Source organism: Dipodomys merriami, unplaced genomic scaffold, assembly GCF_024711535.1.
Source record: "Dipodomys merriami isolate MVZ:Mamm:240054 unplaced genomic scaffold, mDipMer1.0.p SCAF_13, whole genome shotgun sequence".
NCBI classification, from domain to species: Eukaryota; Metazoa; Chordata; class Mammalia; order Rodentia; family Heteromyidae; genus Dipodomys; species Dipodomys merriami.
The window spans coordinates 18,289,260-18,307,896 of NW_027202604.1; the positions used below are offsets into that span (position 1 = coordinate 18,289,260).

The following is an 18,637-nucleotide window of genomic DNA, read 5'->3' on the forward strand; positions in this document are numbered from 1 at the left end:
TGCTTCTGTGTCTGGTAACTTAAAGCTCCTTAGGCCTCAGTATCCTGATCTTTACAATGGGCTAAACTGCTCACCTATGTTTGTAGTGAAGTTCCCATGTGGGAATGAAAGTGTAACCATTATAAAGTATATATTTAACGACTTAGAAATCATTGTTGGCATTTTATTTTTACATCACTTCTTGCTCAAGGATGCTTCTGTTAATGTGATCTGTAAACCACTAATGGCCTCTGGTGTGAAATGTGCTTGTCCATTTTGAATATAATTGTGTAGATCAATAAAGGTCTGCCCTTCTTTATGATGAACAGCAGAGTTGTAGACATTTTTTTTTAAAGACACCCTTCTTCCAAGGCTGTAGATTCCAGGAAGCAGACTTTTATCTTCCTTCTTTAGAAAATAAACAACCACTTTAAATTTCTGTTTAATTTTCTGTTGCAGTAGAACACAGAGAAAAGTGCATGATCCAACATGTACTTCTGATATATTTTTCACAAAGTGAACACCCAGATTATGAATAGAGGATTAGCAGTTGTCAGGCAATATATCTTGCGACCCCTTTAATTACTACCCGCCTAAAGCTAACCACGACCCTGCTTTTGTTGTTTGAGACAGAGTCTCTCTTTGTAGCTCAAACTGGCCTCCAATGCACTATGCTATCTAGGTTGGCCTGGAATTCACGATCCTTCTATCTCATTTCCCGCAAGTGCCAGGATTACACTCATGTGCCACATCATACTAGCCTGGTTTCAGCATGCACATTTCATGTTTCCTCTATCTATGTTCATGAATTCAACTTTGTGTTGAGTGTCTTTCTTGCATTTGAAAGATGGCACTTTTTTCACTGATGTATAGTATTCTGGAATATGGGTGGGAATTGTGTGAGTGTCTGTGCACATGTATCTGTATCACTAACCATTTTATTCATGCGGCCACTCAGGTAATGCTGCCATTAAAATTCTATCTAGCACTTGTGTGGGGTTCTCTTGGGTCAGAGAGAACACCTGAGCTCGGCTTTAGGAAGTAGCAGCAGGATTGTTCAAAGCCATTGTGCTAATTCATCCTCCAACTAACTGTGTAAAAAAAAATTGTGTTCTTCACATGCTTGCGGGTGCTTGGGATTTTTCTCTCTCTTCATGTTTAGCGTGCAGAGTTTTAATTTGCAATTTGCATCGGGGCTCATAATTTGCATTCCTCTGATAAGTAGTGAAGGACAAGCAACGTTTGAGGGACATTTCTCCTGTTTAGCTCTATGGTTGATTTTTCTTTGTGTTGCTATCATTTTCTTATTAGTATTTAAAGAAGAGTCCATTGTTTTCTGTGAGTCTTTTTTGGGGGGCAGGATACAGTTTTGACATTTTAATATTTGTTTTTAACATAGAATCCACCAAGTGAATCACAACAATTGTATCACTTCATTAATGACTGGTTCTCCCAACAGAACATTTTGTTAGTATCTTATATTTAAAGGACAATGGTAGCAATTAGGCCTAAAGCAATGAGTGAAGCAGACACGCTTCTCACTCATCATCTGATGTCACTTTCCGTCAGACAAACACATGATTAATTAGAAAATGTGGCCAATTACAAAACGGCTACCAAGTATTAAAACAAAATGGAAAGATCAAATATAAGGGTTCTGTTCAGTTCCTTGGCCTTGTCTGTCACAGAATCTGAGACATGAGAACCAATGAAGAAGCCAAGCCTCCCTGCCACCCACCTCAAATGGAGAAGTTCTGGCAAGATAGAAAACATCTGCTGTTTTCTAGGGCTGGAAAATGCTTTGTATGTTCTAAGCCTTCAAAGAAGGTGGTGTGTCTAGAGCAAGGGTTGGAAACTTCCTCCCTAGAAGGCCAAATGAAAAAAAATCCATACTGTGCAGACCACATGGTCTGTGCTCAACTCTGCTGATACAGTCTGAAAGCTGTCCTAGGCAATGCATAAACAAATGGGCATGGCTATGTTCCTAGTAAAACTTTATTTACAAAAACAGGCAGCAGGGCAGATTTGGTTCATGAGTCATAGTATGTCAATCTTTGATCTATATTACAGAGTAAATGATTAATCTCTTTCCAGAATTATCTCAGTAGAACCTTAACTACCCTTCTAGGTTCTATGCCTACCCTGCACAATTCCCTAACACAGAACTTTGGAAGTTCTCGATTCTTTAATAATACTCTTCTCCCATTAAACCTCTCCAACAGCTCCTCGTGGAATACAGAAGAAAATCTAAAGGTGATATGGGCTTAGACTAGATTGTTCAGAATTTGTACACCATTGGGAATAGGCTATATTTCTGAGGGCAATATTGAACTTTATGTCTCTGTGCTTGAGATGTGAGGGCTGCTCAAGGGATAGAAACAAAGAGAAGGGATATGAGGCAACCTGTAGTCTCCAAATTGTTCTTCAGCTAAGAACATCGTTCCTTCTTCTAATTCCTACATAAATCCTACCTGTATACTTATCACCATTTACTTTTTGATATAAATTAGTTCTAAAGCTTTCCAAAGTTGTCTTTTGTCTATCTGGCCTTTTGTCCAGGGCTCAGGAAGTCAATGTGTTACCTTTAATAAGTAGATGAAGCTGGGCTCACGCCTGTAATCCTAGCTACTCAGGAAGCTGAGATCTGAGGATCGCAGTTTAAAGCCAGCCTGGGCAGGAAAGTCTGTGAGACTCTTATCTCTAATGAAAACCACTAGAAAACCCAAAGTGGCACTGTGGCTCAAGCGGTAAAGCACTTGCCTTGAGCTGAAGAGCGCAGGGACAGCGCCCAAGCTCAGAGTTCAAACCCCATGACTGACTCCCCCCCAAAAAATAATAAGTGGATGAATGACTGGATACATATTATTTGTACTTTACCACCTTATTCATGGTAAATAGACAAATAACTTTTATTTTTAAAGAAGAAAATACTGCTAAAGAAGATTCTGGAGTTTTAGGCCTGAGTGGCCAGGGTTAGGTGTGTTGTTAATTGTGTTATTAAGTGTTAGATGTGTTGTTAATCAGAAGTTGTTAAGATACAGCCCTGCCTGGTTGGTGGCTCTCAGACATGAAGGGTCTCTAGTAGAGAACGTCAGTGATGTCCAAGGATGAAGGGAAAGGAGGTCTCCAGCTTTGAAGAGTGATCTCAGTTGGATCTAGGAATCATAAATAAAGGTAGGAATTAAGGCTAGAGTGAACTAATGCTGAGATAGAAGAAGATAATGGTCCAAGGACAAAAAGTGTGTTGGGAGGAAAAGCAGGGAAGGATTTTGAAAACTGTAAGTGACAAACCTGAATAATGACAAAAGGTCTAGATTTCTAAATGACAGCTTTTCAATACAAATAGAAAGCTAGAAGGCTCTTCAGATTATGTTACATCAAAACTCATGGAACAGCAGAATGATGTTATTAATCTAGATTCCTTGCAAGATAATTCAAGGTTTTAATGTAAAAATAGAATCACCTCTCTTCTCTGTGTTGTACTGATGAAAGAGCAAGAAATAACACACCCGTGGAGAATGACAAAGATGAGTTGGACACACCCAGTGCTTCTCCGGCATCTCTGGGAATCTGAAACAAAAGAGCAGGTGTGTGTGTGTGTGTGTGTGTGTGTGTGTGTGTGTGTGTTGTGTGTGTGTGTGTGTGTGTGTATGTGCGTGCGTGTGTGTGTGTGTGTGTGTGAGTGTGTGTGTGTGTGTGGCTGCAGGAGGTAGGTGGGGTGGGCAGCACAAGGGAAGGCAATGGTAAATGGCAGAGCCTGATGAAATAGCAAACTTTACATTTATGAAGCACATAACCCACTCTCACAGGACTAAGGAAAATGTGTGTGGGGAAGTCCTTTTCTACTTTTCCTCAAGCCTGGCTGCAAACAAAGGAGAAAAAGAAAGCCTGGAAGCCCACTGGCACACAAGCTGATAGTCTTCAAAAACTCAGGCGTGTTACTACAGGGCAAGCAGAAAGCAGAGGGAGGGGCAGGGGCCTCTGCACATCCTGGTTGGCTCACTGGAGCCATGGAGAGGAGCCACCTTGGGAGGGTCTTTGAGGCAGGGAGAGAAGGTGCTACATTTATGTGTGTGTTGCGGGCTGCAGGGTGGGGAGGAGTTAATCTTGGGGCTTGAACTCAGGATCAGAGTGCTGTCCCTGAGCTTTTGTGCCCAAGGCTTGTGCTCTACCACTTGAATCACAGGTCCACTTATGGCTGTTTTGGGATTTAATTGGAGATAAGAGTCTAATGAACTTTTCTGCCGGGTTGGCTATGAACATTGGATCTAAACCTCCTGAGTAGCTAGGCCACTGGTGCCCAGCAGATGGTACATTTGTTTTATCTCCAAGCCCCGAAGGCCTTCCTCTGCGTGCTAAGTGAACAACCACTCTGAGCATCAGTGTGGACCCAGGATGCTTCTTGTGACTTGGGTGTAGATTCACAGACACAAGGTCTACCTGGGTGGGAAATGTAAGCCACGCCTGAAGAAGGAAGCCATAGAACACAATACACGGGGGCAGCCACTGCCCAATTCACACAAGAGAAGCAAGACCAGCCAGGTGTGAATGTGAGCGAGGCGCTCGGACAAAGAACTGAGCGGCCCGTGCAGACTACTTTGTCCTGACCATTTTGAACATACTCAGAGCACTACAGAGATTGATGGAAGAAGCGGATGTTGAGGAATTAATTTCCCACTACCAAACCTGCACAGGCAGCACACATCTGATGCAAGGAAGCCAGGAAGGAGGAGGGTGGAAAGGGAGAATCTGGGAGAGAATGAGGAGCAGGGGTGACGCTCTTCAAAAAGAAATGTACTCATTACCTGACTTATGTAACTGCAACTCCTCTATATGTAACCTTCACAGTAACTTTTTGTTGTTGTTGTTGGTCGTGGGGCCTGAACTCTGGGCCTAGCACTGTCCCTCAGCCCTTCAGCTCAAGGTTAGCACTCTACCAGTTGAGCCACAGTGCCACTTCCAGCCTTTTCTGCTTATGTGGTGCTGAGGAATTGAACCCAGGGCCTCATGCATGCAAGGCAAGCACTCTACCACTGAGCCACTTTCCCAGCCTCTACAATAACATTTAAATACAAACAAACAAACAAATAAAGAGGGAGAGTCTCTAGGGTGGCTCCTACATTCTCCATATTAGCTCACTGGCATTCAGGATACCACTGACAGGAATTCAACCCCTCAGCAAAGGCAGGATATGACTCAGCCTGCAAGCAACCCTTTCTACTATAACTTATCTGGACTTCAAACAACATAGAGACAGAGAGCTGTTCTTCTACACAAAGTAAACTCTACAAGACAAGCTGGGGGGCGGGGCAGGGCAGGGGAGGCTAAACGATACACCCTTGGTGAGGAAGAAATATTAGCTGATAGTTTTGTTAGTTTTATTTGCTTTGTCTTTATCTATCCATTTTGTAGCATGTTCTTGTTCATTGTTAGTCTCCCTCTTCCCTCATGTGTGGTTGTTTATGTGTGTGCATGCATGTCCTAGCACCACCAGGACTTGAACTTAGGACTTTGGCATTGTCCTTTAGCTCTTTCACTCAAGGCTGGCGCTCTCTCAGTGGAGACATAACACCACTTCCAGCTTATTTTTGGTGGTTCATTGGCAATGAGAATCTCTGCCCAAGCTGGCGAACCATAATTTTTAGATTTCAGTCTCCTGAGTAGCTACGATTACAGGAATGAACCACCAGGACCCAAGTCACTGATATTTCATGGTGCTTCATTCAATATACATTTTCTAGTTCTTTTTATTTTCTCACCTTATTGAAAATGTAGTGGATGTTTCATATATATATATATATATATATATATATATATATATATATATATATATATTTAAATATCTGGCTTGTTCTTGAATTGCTGTCTGCTTCCTGTTGTCTGAGTGCTGATGGAGATCATGACCCCAAGAGAAGTCTGCTCACTAAGAAGAAAACACATGATTAATGGGACCTCAGTAAGGAGCCCCCAGTATTACAAGCATTGTTCCTGGCAGGGGGAGTGGTAAAGGGTGGTAGACAAGGATTTGCAGAGAAGCTACCTGGATGGTTGTTAGGAAAGAAGAATTACCACAGTTAGAAGTGAATGTAGTCCAGTTAGTAACGGCCAGGGAGCTGTCTTGGTGTGTGTGCCTAGGTGGTAGGGTGTACTAGTCTCAGAGCTTGAACTCAGGGCCTGGGCACAGTCCCTGAGCTTCTTTTGCTGAAGTCTAACACTCTACCACTTGAGCCACAGTTCCACTTTTGGCTTTTTCTCAATAATTTATTAGAGATAAGAGTCTCATAGACTTTCCTGCCCAGGCTGTAATCCTAACGACTCAAGAGGGTGAGATCCGCAGATTGCAGTTTGAAGCTTGTCCAGGCAGAGAGCTGGCTAAGTTTAAGATCATAATGAGCCCTACTTTAACCTCAGCTCTGTGAGATCTGTGAGATTTCTCTATGCCTCAGGTTTCTCAGATAGGAAATGGTGAATCCTCATCCCCTCACCCCCAAGGATTATTACTGGGCTGCATAAATGACAGGTGTGCAGAAAAACCTGGCATAAGTGCTGCCACTGTCACTGCTGCCTGGCATCATTAGCATTAGGGCCATATGAGGCTTAAATAAGACTTAAGTCTAGAAGAGGCAAGTAGTAGATAGAGCCTTAGGGAGCTCTAGGGGATGTGCATATTGAACAGGGGCTTTAGAAGCAAACAGAGTCTTCCTCAGATTCAACTTCCTAATTTTACAAATTGCATGACCTTGGGCAACCTTGGGCAAGTTATTTGTCACCTCAAGGACAAAGTTGCTTCATCTGAGAACTAGGAACAATGATCATATCGCCCTTGTACTTTCAGGATGATTAAATAACAGAAGCATGAAGGGAACATAGCAGTGTCTGTGCCTACGAAGTGATTCATAAGGAAGAGGCATTATTCAAATCCACGCCTAAACTATGATGCACACCTTCCTGTTTGTAGAAAGTAGAAGTGGGGGACTGAGCAGAGATTTGAGACTCAGGTCCTGAAAAGTGAGCTACACAGAGGAAAGATCTGGAAAAGGCTGGGTCCACAATGAATTACTTTTGTTTTGTTTTGTTTTGTTTTTGACTGTTTCCTGTAGTGGAATAGAGTCTCAGCCTCTCTTTTGGGTATTAACTTATTGGAAAGTTAACTGTTAGAATTAATCTCCAATGGTCTATGTGGTTACATATTCCTCCTAGGCTGAAGGAGGGGAAAGGGAAGGGTGAGGTGTCCATTGTGCTTTCTGGGTCATGGTATCACCTGGAGTCATAGCAGATACTGATTTTCTTTTAGGTGAGTGTTGGTCTCTATCTTTAGGGAAACTATATCCAAGATTCTTCATGAGTCACCTAAAACATTTTGTCCTCATAACTAAAAAAAATACAAGATTCATAAGGGAATTAATAAACAAGCCAAAGAAAATTCTCGTCTGCCTTTTAATTATAGAAGAGTGATTGCTATGCTAATCATAATCAGCATCAAGGTCAAAAGTTTCCACCACCCTGGAATGAACATTTAGAGAATAGATTAACCAGAATGCCAATGTTATTTCTGAACTCCCAGCTCCCCTGGGTTTGAAATAGAATCCTCTATCTTCTAAGTGTCTTTGAAGAGGATCCATATAATGCTAATACATTGATTACATAAATGCCACTATAGGAACTTGCTAATGCTCACAGCAGAAGGGAACCATTGGAAGGCCCATGAATCAGTATGATTGCTTAGACCAGTATGCTAAATGCTGGTAATTTGTTTTCTTAAATAAGATCTTGCTTCATCTCTGCCAGGTGTCACCACAGAATGTATCAAAAGTACTTAGGTCTCTGGTTAATATGGGTGATGACATAAACATAAGTGTAGTTGGTGAATACTAATGCATTTTCATTACCCTAAAACAAACTATCCCTTTAAGTTCTATGACCTTATAAAACTAGACACCCGACCCTATATCATAGACCAACATAGATTCCAATTGGAAAACAAAATAAAGTACCTCTTGAGGGATATTATCCATTCAATTAAATGCTATTCAGGCATAAAAGGGAATGAAATTTCAAGAAGATGAACCTTGAAAATATTATACTAAATGAAAATGTTGAGACCTAAATTGTCACACATACTGTATTTAAATGAAATGTCTAGACCAGATAAATACATAGAGATAGAGCAAGTTCATGGACGCCGGTGTCTAAGCTATGGAGGACTGACCACGAAACAGTGTGCGTCTCCGGAGCATTTTGGAATTAGCAGAATTAGTAAACAAGATTGTAAATGTCCTGAATACTGTCGAAATTGTGCACTGGAAAATGATTCACTTTATCAGAATCTTATCTTAATGAAGAAAACTTTTATAGATATTAGAAGAAACATACAGACTGGATATTTATATAGTCTTGAAATATGGAGTGCCTTCAAAATCATGAAGCAAAAATGAACCCTTATGCAAACGAGCTTAAAACATATGTATAGCAAAAGACTCTATAATAAATGTGAGGAGAAAAAGTAACAGGACACATACAAAATATAAATCATCATCAAAACATTTTTCTAGTCTACCAGAAGAAAGACAATGCTAGAGAAAAAAGATTGTAAAAAGATAGGTGTAAAGAACTTATAGAAGCTTAAATGAAAGTGATCAATGGATGTAAATAATGTTCATTTAGTAACCAGGGCAAAAGAAAAAGAGAGAGACCATTTCTTGTCTATAAGTTTGGTAGAAGGCTTTTAAAAGGACCTATTTGAGAAAAGGTGGAGAAGGAACAATATCAAATCTATTGTTGAAGTATGATGGGTCAAATCACACTTAGAAAATAGACTTATGGGAGTTACCACAAATGTAAATGTGTATTCCTTTGATGTAACAATCTTGCACTTTGGCCTGTTACAAAAAGTAAAAGCATAGAAATATGCTTACTTCTGGGATATTAGGCAACTATTAAGAAGAATATGTTTGGAACGTATTGATTTATTTGAAAGTGTCCATATTGTGTTCAGTTGAAAAATGAAAAAAAAGAGAAGAAAAAAATACACAGTGCTTGATTTTGATTACTGCCAGATTGGAATCCCAGGTTGGAAATTAGAGGAAAGATTAATTTTTTTACATAATTCTGTACTCTTCAAATTCATTTGGTATTTGATATTTTCATAATTTAAGAAAAGGAGATTGCTCTAAATAATAAAGTCTATACATAACCATAACGTATATGTAACAATAATTTATATGATATAGACATGTTTAAAGGTCAGCATCTACCTGTAATTACTGAAAGTTCTTTTTTTAAAATAAGAAAAAAACCATAGAACTTGTGAACATTACATTTTACCCATTAATAACCTTGCGCAGATTCCTTCATCATTCTGTGCTTTCTTTTCTCACGTAGAGAAGAAGGCCACAAGTCTTCACTGTGATGCGTATGGAGATTAATTAATTGAGATAATATCTAAAAATGTCTCATGGAGAACTTGGCACCTTGTAATCACTGCCATGTGTGTCTCGGGGCACTCCCAATTCAGAAATGGCTCCCACCGTTAAATGATTAAATAATTAATTGATTAACTTAATCAATCAACACCCAAAGAATTACTGTGGTCTAGGAAGCCCTCTCCAACCAGTTCACATAGCTCTTCCTGCCCTCAGCTTTCCTGCTGTCTCTGTCCTCCGCCTCCCACAGGTGCTGCCCCTTAGCTATCTCTTGTGCCACACTGGCTTCCTGACCATCCTGAAACTATATTGAGCATGAGCCTGTCTTATGCCCTCTGCTCTTTATTCTTCCATGAATATTCTCACCACTCATTCTAATACCTGTTCACGGGTCACCCACCAAGCGGTGCTGATGTGGATTATAGCAGCCCCTCCATCCTCCTCATGCTCCTTCTGTTTTGTTTCTCTTCACAGGACTGATACCTGGCTATATCTTCTTCTGTCTCCTGCAGTAGCATGGAACCCATGATAACAGAGACTCTTTTCTCTCCTTGGAGTGCTCTATGCTGACAGAAGAACCGTGTACATAGTAGGCACTCAGTAAATGATGACTGGGTAAACATGTTAACAAGACCGATGCAACTTACTGGGAGCCAGTTGAGCAAATCCCAGTTTTCCGCTTCCGTTGGAACTATTCTGTCCTGACACAACATGGTTTTAACAAGCCAGCTAGCAGACTGTCACAGTAAATGTTGTTTATGTACAAGGCGTCTTTATGCTGAGGGTAATAAAACAGCCCTACGGCGCCAAAATCCTCAAGTTGAGTGACTGGTTAACTGTTCGTCCATAAATAATTTCAGTTGGCAAGAAATATTCTCACTTCAGCATGTGGTGGTCGCTGTCACTTCTCTAGATTCCATTTGACACACTGGAATATTCTAGTCTAAAAAGCAATCCTAAACGGACTGCAGCTGAGCAACCCAAGTCAGAAACAAAGGAATGAGGACCCAAACAACAAAGATGTATGGCGGTGGTCCTGGCCAGTTCATCTCTGAGTTCACTGTGTGCATTTGTAAAAGCAACACTGTCCTGTGCCATCAGTGGGCTCTGGGGGAGGCTGGGAAGGAAAGAGCACAAAAAGATTGTCCTCATAGCCTATGGATTGGTTCCCCGTGTTGTCCTGTTAATACCTTTTTAACAATTGCCTATCCTAGAGTTTGGACTCTGGGCCTGCGTGCTAGCCCTGAGCTCCTTTTGCTCAAGGGTAGTGCTCTACTACTTGAGCCACAGTACCACTTCCTGCTTATTTGTGATTAATTGGAGATTAGAGTCTTACAGACTTTCCTGCCTCAGCTGGAGTCAAATCATGATCCTTAGATCTCAGCCTCCTGAGTAGCTAGGATTAGAGGGTTGAACCACTGGCCCCCAGCAATACTCACCGATGACTATTTTGGTGTACTGTGAATTTTTAGCGGTATTGAGTCAGACTGCAACAGATCCAGGTTTGAATCGAGATACTACTATTTTCTAGATGTGTGATCTGGGCAAAGTAGTTGACCTTTATGAGCCTCGGTGTGTACAGTTCTAAAATGGGATGAATAGAATTCCAATTTTATAACTCAGGATCAAGGGCATTGCTTATAAAACCCTCAGCATATGCCCGACATATTGCAAAGGCCAATAATACAGTGAATGTTGTTCAAATGAGCTCTAACTTGTTCTGTAAGAATTGTCTCTCACATCTTAGATTCCGGGTTGCTTGGATGTCATGTAAGACAGATATGAACAAACATCAGACATGAGCGTTTCTATGAGTTGTTAACTTAAGAAATACCATGGAAATAGAGCCCACAAGTCTAGCCACAGAAAGAATCCCCATGGTATAAATATGATTCAGTGATGGTTTCTGCCATGCTACCTGAGGGATTTGCAGGACTGGGTTGGACATGCTACTGTTAGAAAGCCAGCCTAGAATTGAAGGATAAGTGTCCAAGCCCTACTCTGCCATTATAAGGCTTTGGGAAGGCCATTCCTCTCTACCTGAGGCCAGATTTTTCTTTTATTTTTCCTTCTCCTTTCCTTATTTTTTTTTCCTTCTTAGTTTTTCCTGTTTTCAGGACTGGGGATAGAACCTAGGGCCTTGTGCTTGGTACCATTTAGGCTCTGTCTTGCTCACGTTGCCCAAGCTGGCCTTGAATCCATGATATTCTCTCTCTCTCTCTCTCTCTCTCTCTCTCTCTCTCTCTCTCTCTCTCTCTCTCTCTCTCTCTCTCTCTCTCTCTCTCTTTCTCTCTCTCTGTCTCTGTCCGTCCATCCGTATCTCTCTGTCTTTCTGTCTCTGTCTCTGTCTCTCTGTCTCTGTCTCTCTGTCTGTCTCTGTCTCTGTCTCTGTCTCCCTCTCTCTCTCTCTCTGTCTCTGTCTCTGTCTCTGTCTGTCCATCCGTATCTCTCTGTCTTTCTCTGTCTCTTTGTCTCTGTCTCTCTGTCTCTGTCTCTGTCTCTCTGTCTGTCTCTGTCTCTGTCTGTCTCTGTCTCTGTCTCTGTCTCTGTCTCTGTCTCTCTCTCTCTCTCTCTCTCTCTCTCCTAGCTAGCTACCACACCCAGATCAATTTCTTAATTGTACATTAAAAACATGTCAGAGCTGGGGTTATGTCTCAAGAAATAAGATGTATACTTACCAAGTGCAAGGCTCTGAGTTCAAACCCTAATACTTCCAAAAAACAAAAACAGAAACATTGTCATATAAATATCTTAAGTATCTAAGAACATGAATGCCTGCTCTCCCTTTTTTAGATAAAACTACATTATCTAAATGAACCCTATCCGAGCAAGTTTAAGTCACACGCTATAAACATTGAGGATTTATATTAAAACAGGCTACAGCAAACAGCAGTAAGAAGGAACATTAGAATTTTATAGTCATCCCGCCTCTGCTCTGGAGAATTAATAGTTATCCTAAAGTTGAAATCATTTGAAAACTCTGCCATCTGCATATACATTTTTATTTCTTTCCTATGTTTATTCTAGCTTGGTGGTTCTCATACTAGAGTTTATATAATACTTATTTTATGATTGAGCTAAAACATGTTTTAGATGTTATAAAATACACTTTAGCCTCATAAATTTTGTACTTCCTGGGTATTTAAAACTTTTTAATACTATTTTCATCACATACAATTTTTTCTTTTACCTTAGAAACCAACTTTTCTGTAGCACGAGGCCCTTGAAGGAAAAGAATACATTGACATTTTTCTTCCATATCTAGAAAATAAAGGAAATGAAAATGGCTATTTTATATTTAGAAGTGGAAATTAAATCAGGTCACATCCCCGGAACCATGGACAAACTGTGTCTTAGGAAGGCTAGATGTTGGAATGGCCTGGGGGCAGGTGACAGCATGGATAGTTCAAAGCATAAGAACTGTGCCCTAGATCTACAGCCCAGATGGGAAGGCAGCATGGATGGATGGATGGATGGTATTATCCAAGGTGCTGGTGGCAGAGGAGATGGGATGGAGTGGGGGTAGGAATGGCCTGTATAAAAGAATCAGGTAAAAGGGTGTTGGGATGGGAGATCCTGGAAGAAAGCAGCCCTGAACCTGGCTGCATGTATTCCATAGATATGTCTGTGACCCTATGTTTAATTATGAGCCTGTGTCCCATGCTACAAAAGCACTTTGATAGGGGAATCTATCCGTGGCTGCATTTCACAAGGCCACGGAGGACAAAATTGCTGAACAACAGAAAAGATAGTACTCAGGATCTAGATTTTTGGATATGTCTCTGATGGTTTCAGTCTCCAAAGCATGCTAGCTATTGCCATGCAAAGACCTGTGTCATGAGTTCAAATCTTGAGTTTACTATTTCTTCACTCAGTAATATTGAGATGTTAATAGTGATGTGACCAGGTCCAGGGAAATTAAGCTGTTTTTCATTCTGGGGAAAGTCAGAGATGCCATCCAGGATGAGCATGAACCTTCTCTAAGACTGATCTTGGTTCAAGGACAAGCAGCATGCTGAAGCTTATCCATACCCATAGAATCTTGCTTACTTTCTGAAATGGTTTAAAAATAATGTCATCAGCCAGGGAGTGATGAGGCATACCTGTACTCCTAGATATTCAGGAGGCTGAGATCTGAAGATCATAGGTTCAAAGCCAGTCTAGACAAACAAATCTGCAAGGGTCTTATATCCAATTAACCAGCAAAAGGCCAGAAATAAGGCATGGCTCAAGTGGTAGAGTGCCACCCTTGAGAAGAAAAAGCCAAGTGAGAGCTTGAAGACCTGAGTTCAAGCCTCAGTAACAACACCAATAATAATAATGATGATGATGATGATGACGATGATGATCTAATGTAATATACTTTGGGAGAATATGTTTATACTCTGAAAAGTATATGAGATAATAGTGTTCTATGCTTTCTGAACTAATAATTATCAATTTTACAAGATTGTGGCATAGCACAATTTGAGGTCCTAGGACTCTACAAGTCATCTTTTTGGACTGTATTATCGGCAGCTACATTTCCCCTTGGGATAGTGCTGTTTCTGCTTCCTCTGTGTGTGTGTGTGTGTGTGAGTGTGTGTGTGTGTGTTGAGCTTCTGTATCTTTTCCTGTCAGTCTGTAGCCCAGGAGAAACTCTGTACTCACTACACAGTTGGTGTGAAAATCAAATGCAATCATGAATATAAAGCAGTTAGCACGATCTCTGGAATACATTAAGTATCTAATTATGAAGTTGTGGCTATTGTCCTTTCACAGAGTGGGATTTGCCAGGAAAAGAGACTAAGTTGCAGGAGGATGTAGTACCTCACTTGGGAATCTTGATCCCTTTAGTATTTCTAGGATGAGGGGCAAGGGCAAGGTCACCTTTCTTCGTCCAAGTTTATGAGCCCTCTTACCCTGAAAAAAAATATTCAGCAAACCCTAGGTATAGGGACCACTGAGCAGAGTATCCATTTATTCTTGCACACAAATCTCAGAGTTGAAACTTTCCCTTCACCCTAGAACTTGTGGTACCCCATGTACTTCCTCACTTACTACCATGATTTCCAGAAATGGAGGTATTTTGTCCCTTAGCACATAGCCTTAGAGATTCCTTTCAGAGCTCCATGTTTGCATATTTAACACCAAATATTATCATCTCTTACCATTAGATTTGAGTGCTTTTGAAAAAGAAAAGAAAACCAGACCTGTGGCCCAAGAGTTACTGGTTGGCCTACCAATCCGGGTGATCTCTCCTCTGCAACTGCCCTGACAACATCGAAGCTTTGCCTTGCTCCATTTCCTGCTGTGGTCTCTGACAGCATGACTTTGTTTCTTGGTTACTACAATGAGAAGTGACAAGGACCTTTTCCTGGTGGCACAGGTCATAGCAGCGCAGGAACTGACATGGAGTGCACACAGACCCCAGATACATCCATCCCCTCGGTGACAGGTACCAAGCTCATCAAACTCACGGGCAATCTCTCTTCCTTCACTTCACTTCTTGATCTGTCAAATCAGATTCAGTTGCAAGCCACTCGTCTGGCTGACATAGGCAAAGGATAGCATTGGCTGGAAGACAAAGGCAGCTCAAAGTATCAAGAAGAAAGATAAGACAATCAGGCCACAGAAAAGCCAGATTGCGACAGGTGGGAGCTAGCATTAGCAAAGGGTTACATGCTTCCCCGCTTCCACCCACCCCCACAAAGAAGTGAGTGTTCTGGTACCTGCAGGTAGGCTGATTTACTTAGGGAGGTTACTAACGCAGCAAAGAGTGAACCAATTCCCCAGAAAGAATGGAGGAATTGTTACCAAAAGGCAGGCAGAAACACTGATGATGATGTGCAAAGAAAGTAGAGCCCCAGAAGCCTTCTCTCTGGGATTGCCTGAGGCAGTTCAGTCTACCCCTCCAAAGGAGTCAAGGCAGGCCGGGGAGGAACACCGCAGTGCTACCCTGCCCCACAGCAGGGGAGAGGTGTCTTACTGGCCTCACCAATGTACTCAAAGGTGATCGAATCAATTTCTGCCCATTCCACTATGTCTCCCCCAAGCCAAGTTCTTAGGAGAGCCTGCTGCTGATCTTTGCTCTTTCTTAGCCTGTATGTCTTTGGTCTGCCGAGTGAAAACCTCTCTATAAACCATGATTGCCAGGGCACAGTGGGATGAGTGGAGGGAATCTCATGTTTAGAGCTAGAAGTTCACGTGTCTCGGGCCTCAGTGTTCAGATCGGTGAAATGAGAATGTTCATTTACACTCCCCACCACCCCGACCCGCTACTGCCTCACTGGAAGCAAGAGAAAAATGGGTATTTGTCAGTGTTCTTTAGGAATGATTCATGGTGATGTGTCTGTGAAATGGTGAACATGGATGTGCTTGGTCACATGATTGGCCGCTGGGAAACCTGAGGGGCAAAGCAGCATTTGGGAGAAGTCAGACACGCTTGAAAATCAAATCTCAAGAATGCTGAAGAGATTCAAGCAAATACTGGAAAATAAAGACATAGAGGGGAACCAAAGGAGAAGTAACCTAGAGAGTAACAGCTATGAATATCAGCTTGATGTCATTCATTCATTCATTCATTCCAAGGACTGCTCATTTGGCAGAAATGGTACTGTATCCTCTTCAGGTTACAAAGACAAATATCATCTTTCCTGTAGGAATCCTAACAACCAGGAAGAAAAGGTGGGAGATTATTCCCTAACCAACGTCACTTTGATGTCCTTTTTTTTTTTTTTAAAGAAACTTGAGTAGTATTACATTGCCTAATATTTCCTGTGTGTAGACTGTTGAAGAAGCACTGAGCTCCTTCCCCAGAGAAGGGCCCTAGAGGAAATCCATTGCACTAGGAATTACCAAGTTCCCACAAAGTCAGGGGGAAGGCACTCCAACCTTAGAAGCAGAATGGAAATTTGAATGATGAATTGCCCATTGCCTTCTCTGAAAGTGAACAAAAATGCCTTAACCTTGGCAATCAAGTGTAATTCAAACAAGTACATCTAGCCTACAGCTATAGTGAGGTGGATAATGTATACCGTACGCTAGTGGGCTTCTGTCATTAAACCAGTATTTTCTAGATTTGAACATGTAAGAGAATCTATTCAAAGAAAGCCATTGGAAACCCCAGCTAGTGTTCTGCAGGTCTCACTGTTATTTGGTAGAAAGGGAAAAGTGATGATTTTAATTTCTGTGTTGTTAGAGAAACACTTGGGGTCATTACATACTTAACTCACAGTTAACAATTGACAATCATAGTCATTGTTCAGCCACTCTTGGAGAATGAAATCCAATTGCCTCCATAATACCTTTGATTATGCCATTCTCTAAGAAGAGAGATGATTGATTATTCTATTATTTGACCGACAAAAACCATGACAAGCAATGACATATATATGCCTTTATAGTCCCTAGCCTAATGAAAAGTGTAATTAATCTAAAAGGGAATGTTCACAAGGAAGTATCTTGGGATTGATTTAGAAAACTTTCAAGAACTCGAGTGTGTGTGTGTGTGTGTGTGTGTGTGTGTGTGTGTGTGTATGTGTGTGTGTGTGTGTAATCAAAAAGATTCTACTAGGTGAAGATTTCTTAAACTATCCAATACATCATTACAAAGCTGTCCTCTGCAGCTTCGGGTTTGAACTCAGGCTCTGGGCACTGTACCCGAGCTCTTTTACTCAAGACTAGTGTCCTACCTCATTGAACCACTACTTCTGGTTTTTGAAAGATTAATTGGAAATAAGAATCTCACAGAGACTTTTCTGCCTGGTCTGGCTTTGAATCTGGATCTTTAGATCTTAGCCTCTCAAGTAGCTAGGATTACAGGCATGAACCACCAGTGCCCTAGCTCCTTCTACTTTTTTTAAACTGAATGGTAGCTAATGTGGTTGTATTTGAACGTGATTCTACCACACAGGGGCACCTGCATTGTATACCACCTTCTCTATTCTTCATCCAGCGCCGCCGCTATGCTGTCCACTTAAAATTTTAAGTAAATGTGAAATTCCATCACCCTGCAGAGCATGTGGTCTCATTTAGCTTTAATGAAATTTGGTTTTTAGCAGCATCAGAGATCTTCTGTTTTGCTATTTGAGCCGCTTTAAATAGGCTATGGAAACCTAAGGATGTGAACATAAAACAAACCAAACCTGACAGCTCTTACCGTGTTTAACATCAATGTTTAAAGCCTGCAAATAATATCCTTTAAATTTCAGCAAAACACAATACTCGTGAGAACTTGGCTCGGCATGAATCAAAACAGCTGACCTTTCTGGGATATTCACTCTCAGTATTTGAGAGTGCAACCAAAAGATGACATTGGATTGTCTACAGATAGCCCATTGTAATCTTCTGGAAGTTCTCCTCAAAAGATTCCTCTGCTCACAGAAGGAGGCCACTGTGGTGAGATGTGGAGATGAACAAGGTGCCTAGGGCTTGTATGCTCCTGAGCCGTGCTCTCCCTCTTGTGGCAGATGAGAAGGGACCAGCCTGCAACCCAGGATAGAGTGATGATAACTGTTGGAAATGATCTTAGACCTTGCTACTAGGTAGGCATGTTACCACTTTCCAACATTTCATTATGTGTAAGGAAGTTATCGATTCCTCTCCCTATCAAGGCCTGTAAATAGTCCTTCCCACAAATGGAGATGACAAGAACTCATTAGGTTTTTGGGGAATAAATGCTAGCTTCTGGGATATTTTGTAGCACCCATGCCATGCATGAACCCTGACATGTGCCCTACAGAGTCAGCTGGAAGCTGGGTACCAGTGACTCATTCCTGTAACCCAGATACACGGGAGGCAAAGATAGGAAGATCCCAGTTCAAGGCCAAATGGAAAGTAAGGCCCCCATCTCAATAAACAAGGTATGTTCCTGTGATCTCAACTATGATGGAAGCGTTAAGCAGGAGATGTAGGCGAGAGTGAGCAAACAATAAGACTGTATCCCAAAGTTAAGTTTTTTAAGTTGGCATTTCCCTAAAAAGGGGTAGTGGATTCATGGAATGCATCTCAATCCATTTTCCGTTGATATAACAAAATGCATGAGGCTAGATAGTGTATTGATAAGAAAAGCTCATGTAGCTTATAGTTCTACAGCCTGGGAAATCCAAGAGCATGGATCTAGCATCTAGTTATCATCCAGTGAGCACTTTCTGACTGTGTCTGACACTGGATAATGTATCATGGACAACACCTAAGAAGCTTGATGCAACTTTCTTTCATTAAAAAATATTATTCTCCATATATATATATGTATA

At 41.3% G+C, this 18,637-nt stretch overlaps 1 long non-coding RNA gene across 1 annotated transcript in view; it reads left to right on the forward strand.

Moving 5' to 3' along the window:
* LOC138824715 (uncharacterized) overlaps positions 1–10,099 on the forward strand; it is a 142,804-nt gene extending 132,705 nt beyond the window's left edge. Inside the window, exon 3 of the long non-coding RNA XR_011371155.1 lies at positions 9,876–10,099. This is a non-coding gene — a long non-coding RNA (uncharacterized lncRNA). The remainder of the gene's footprint in view (positions 1–9,875) is intronic.
* Positions 10,100–18,637: the final 8,538 nt, after the last annotated feature.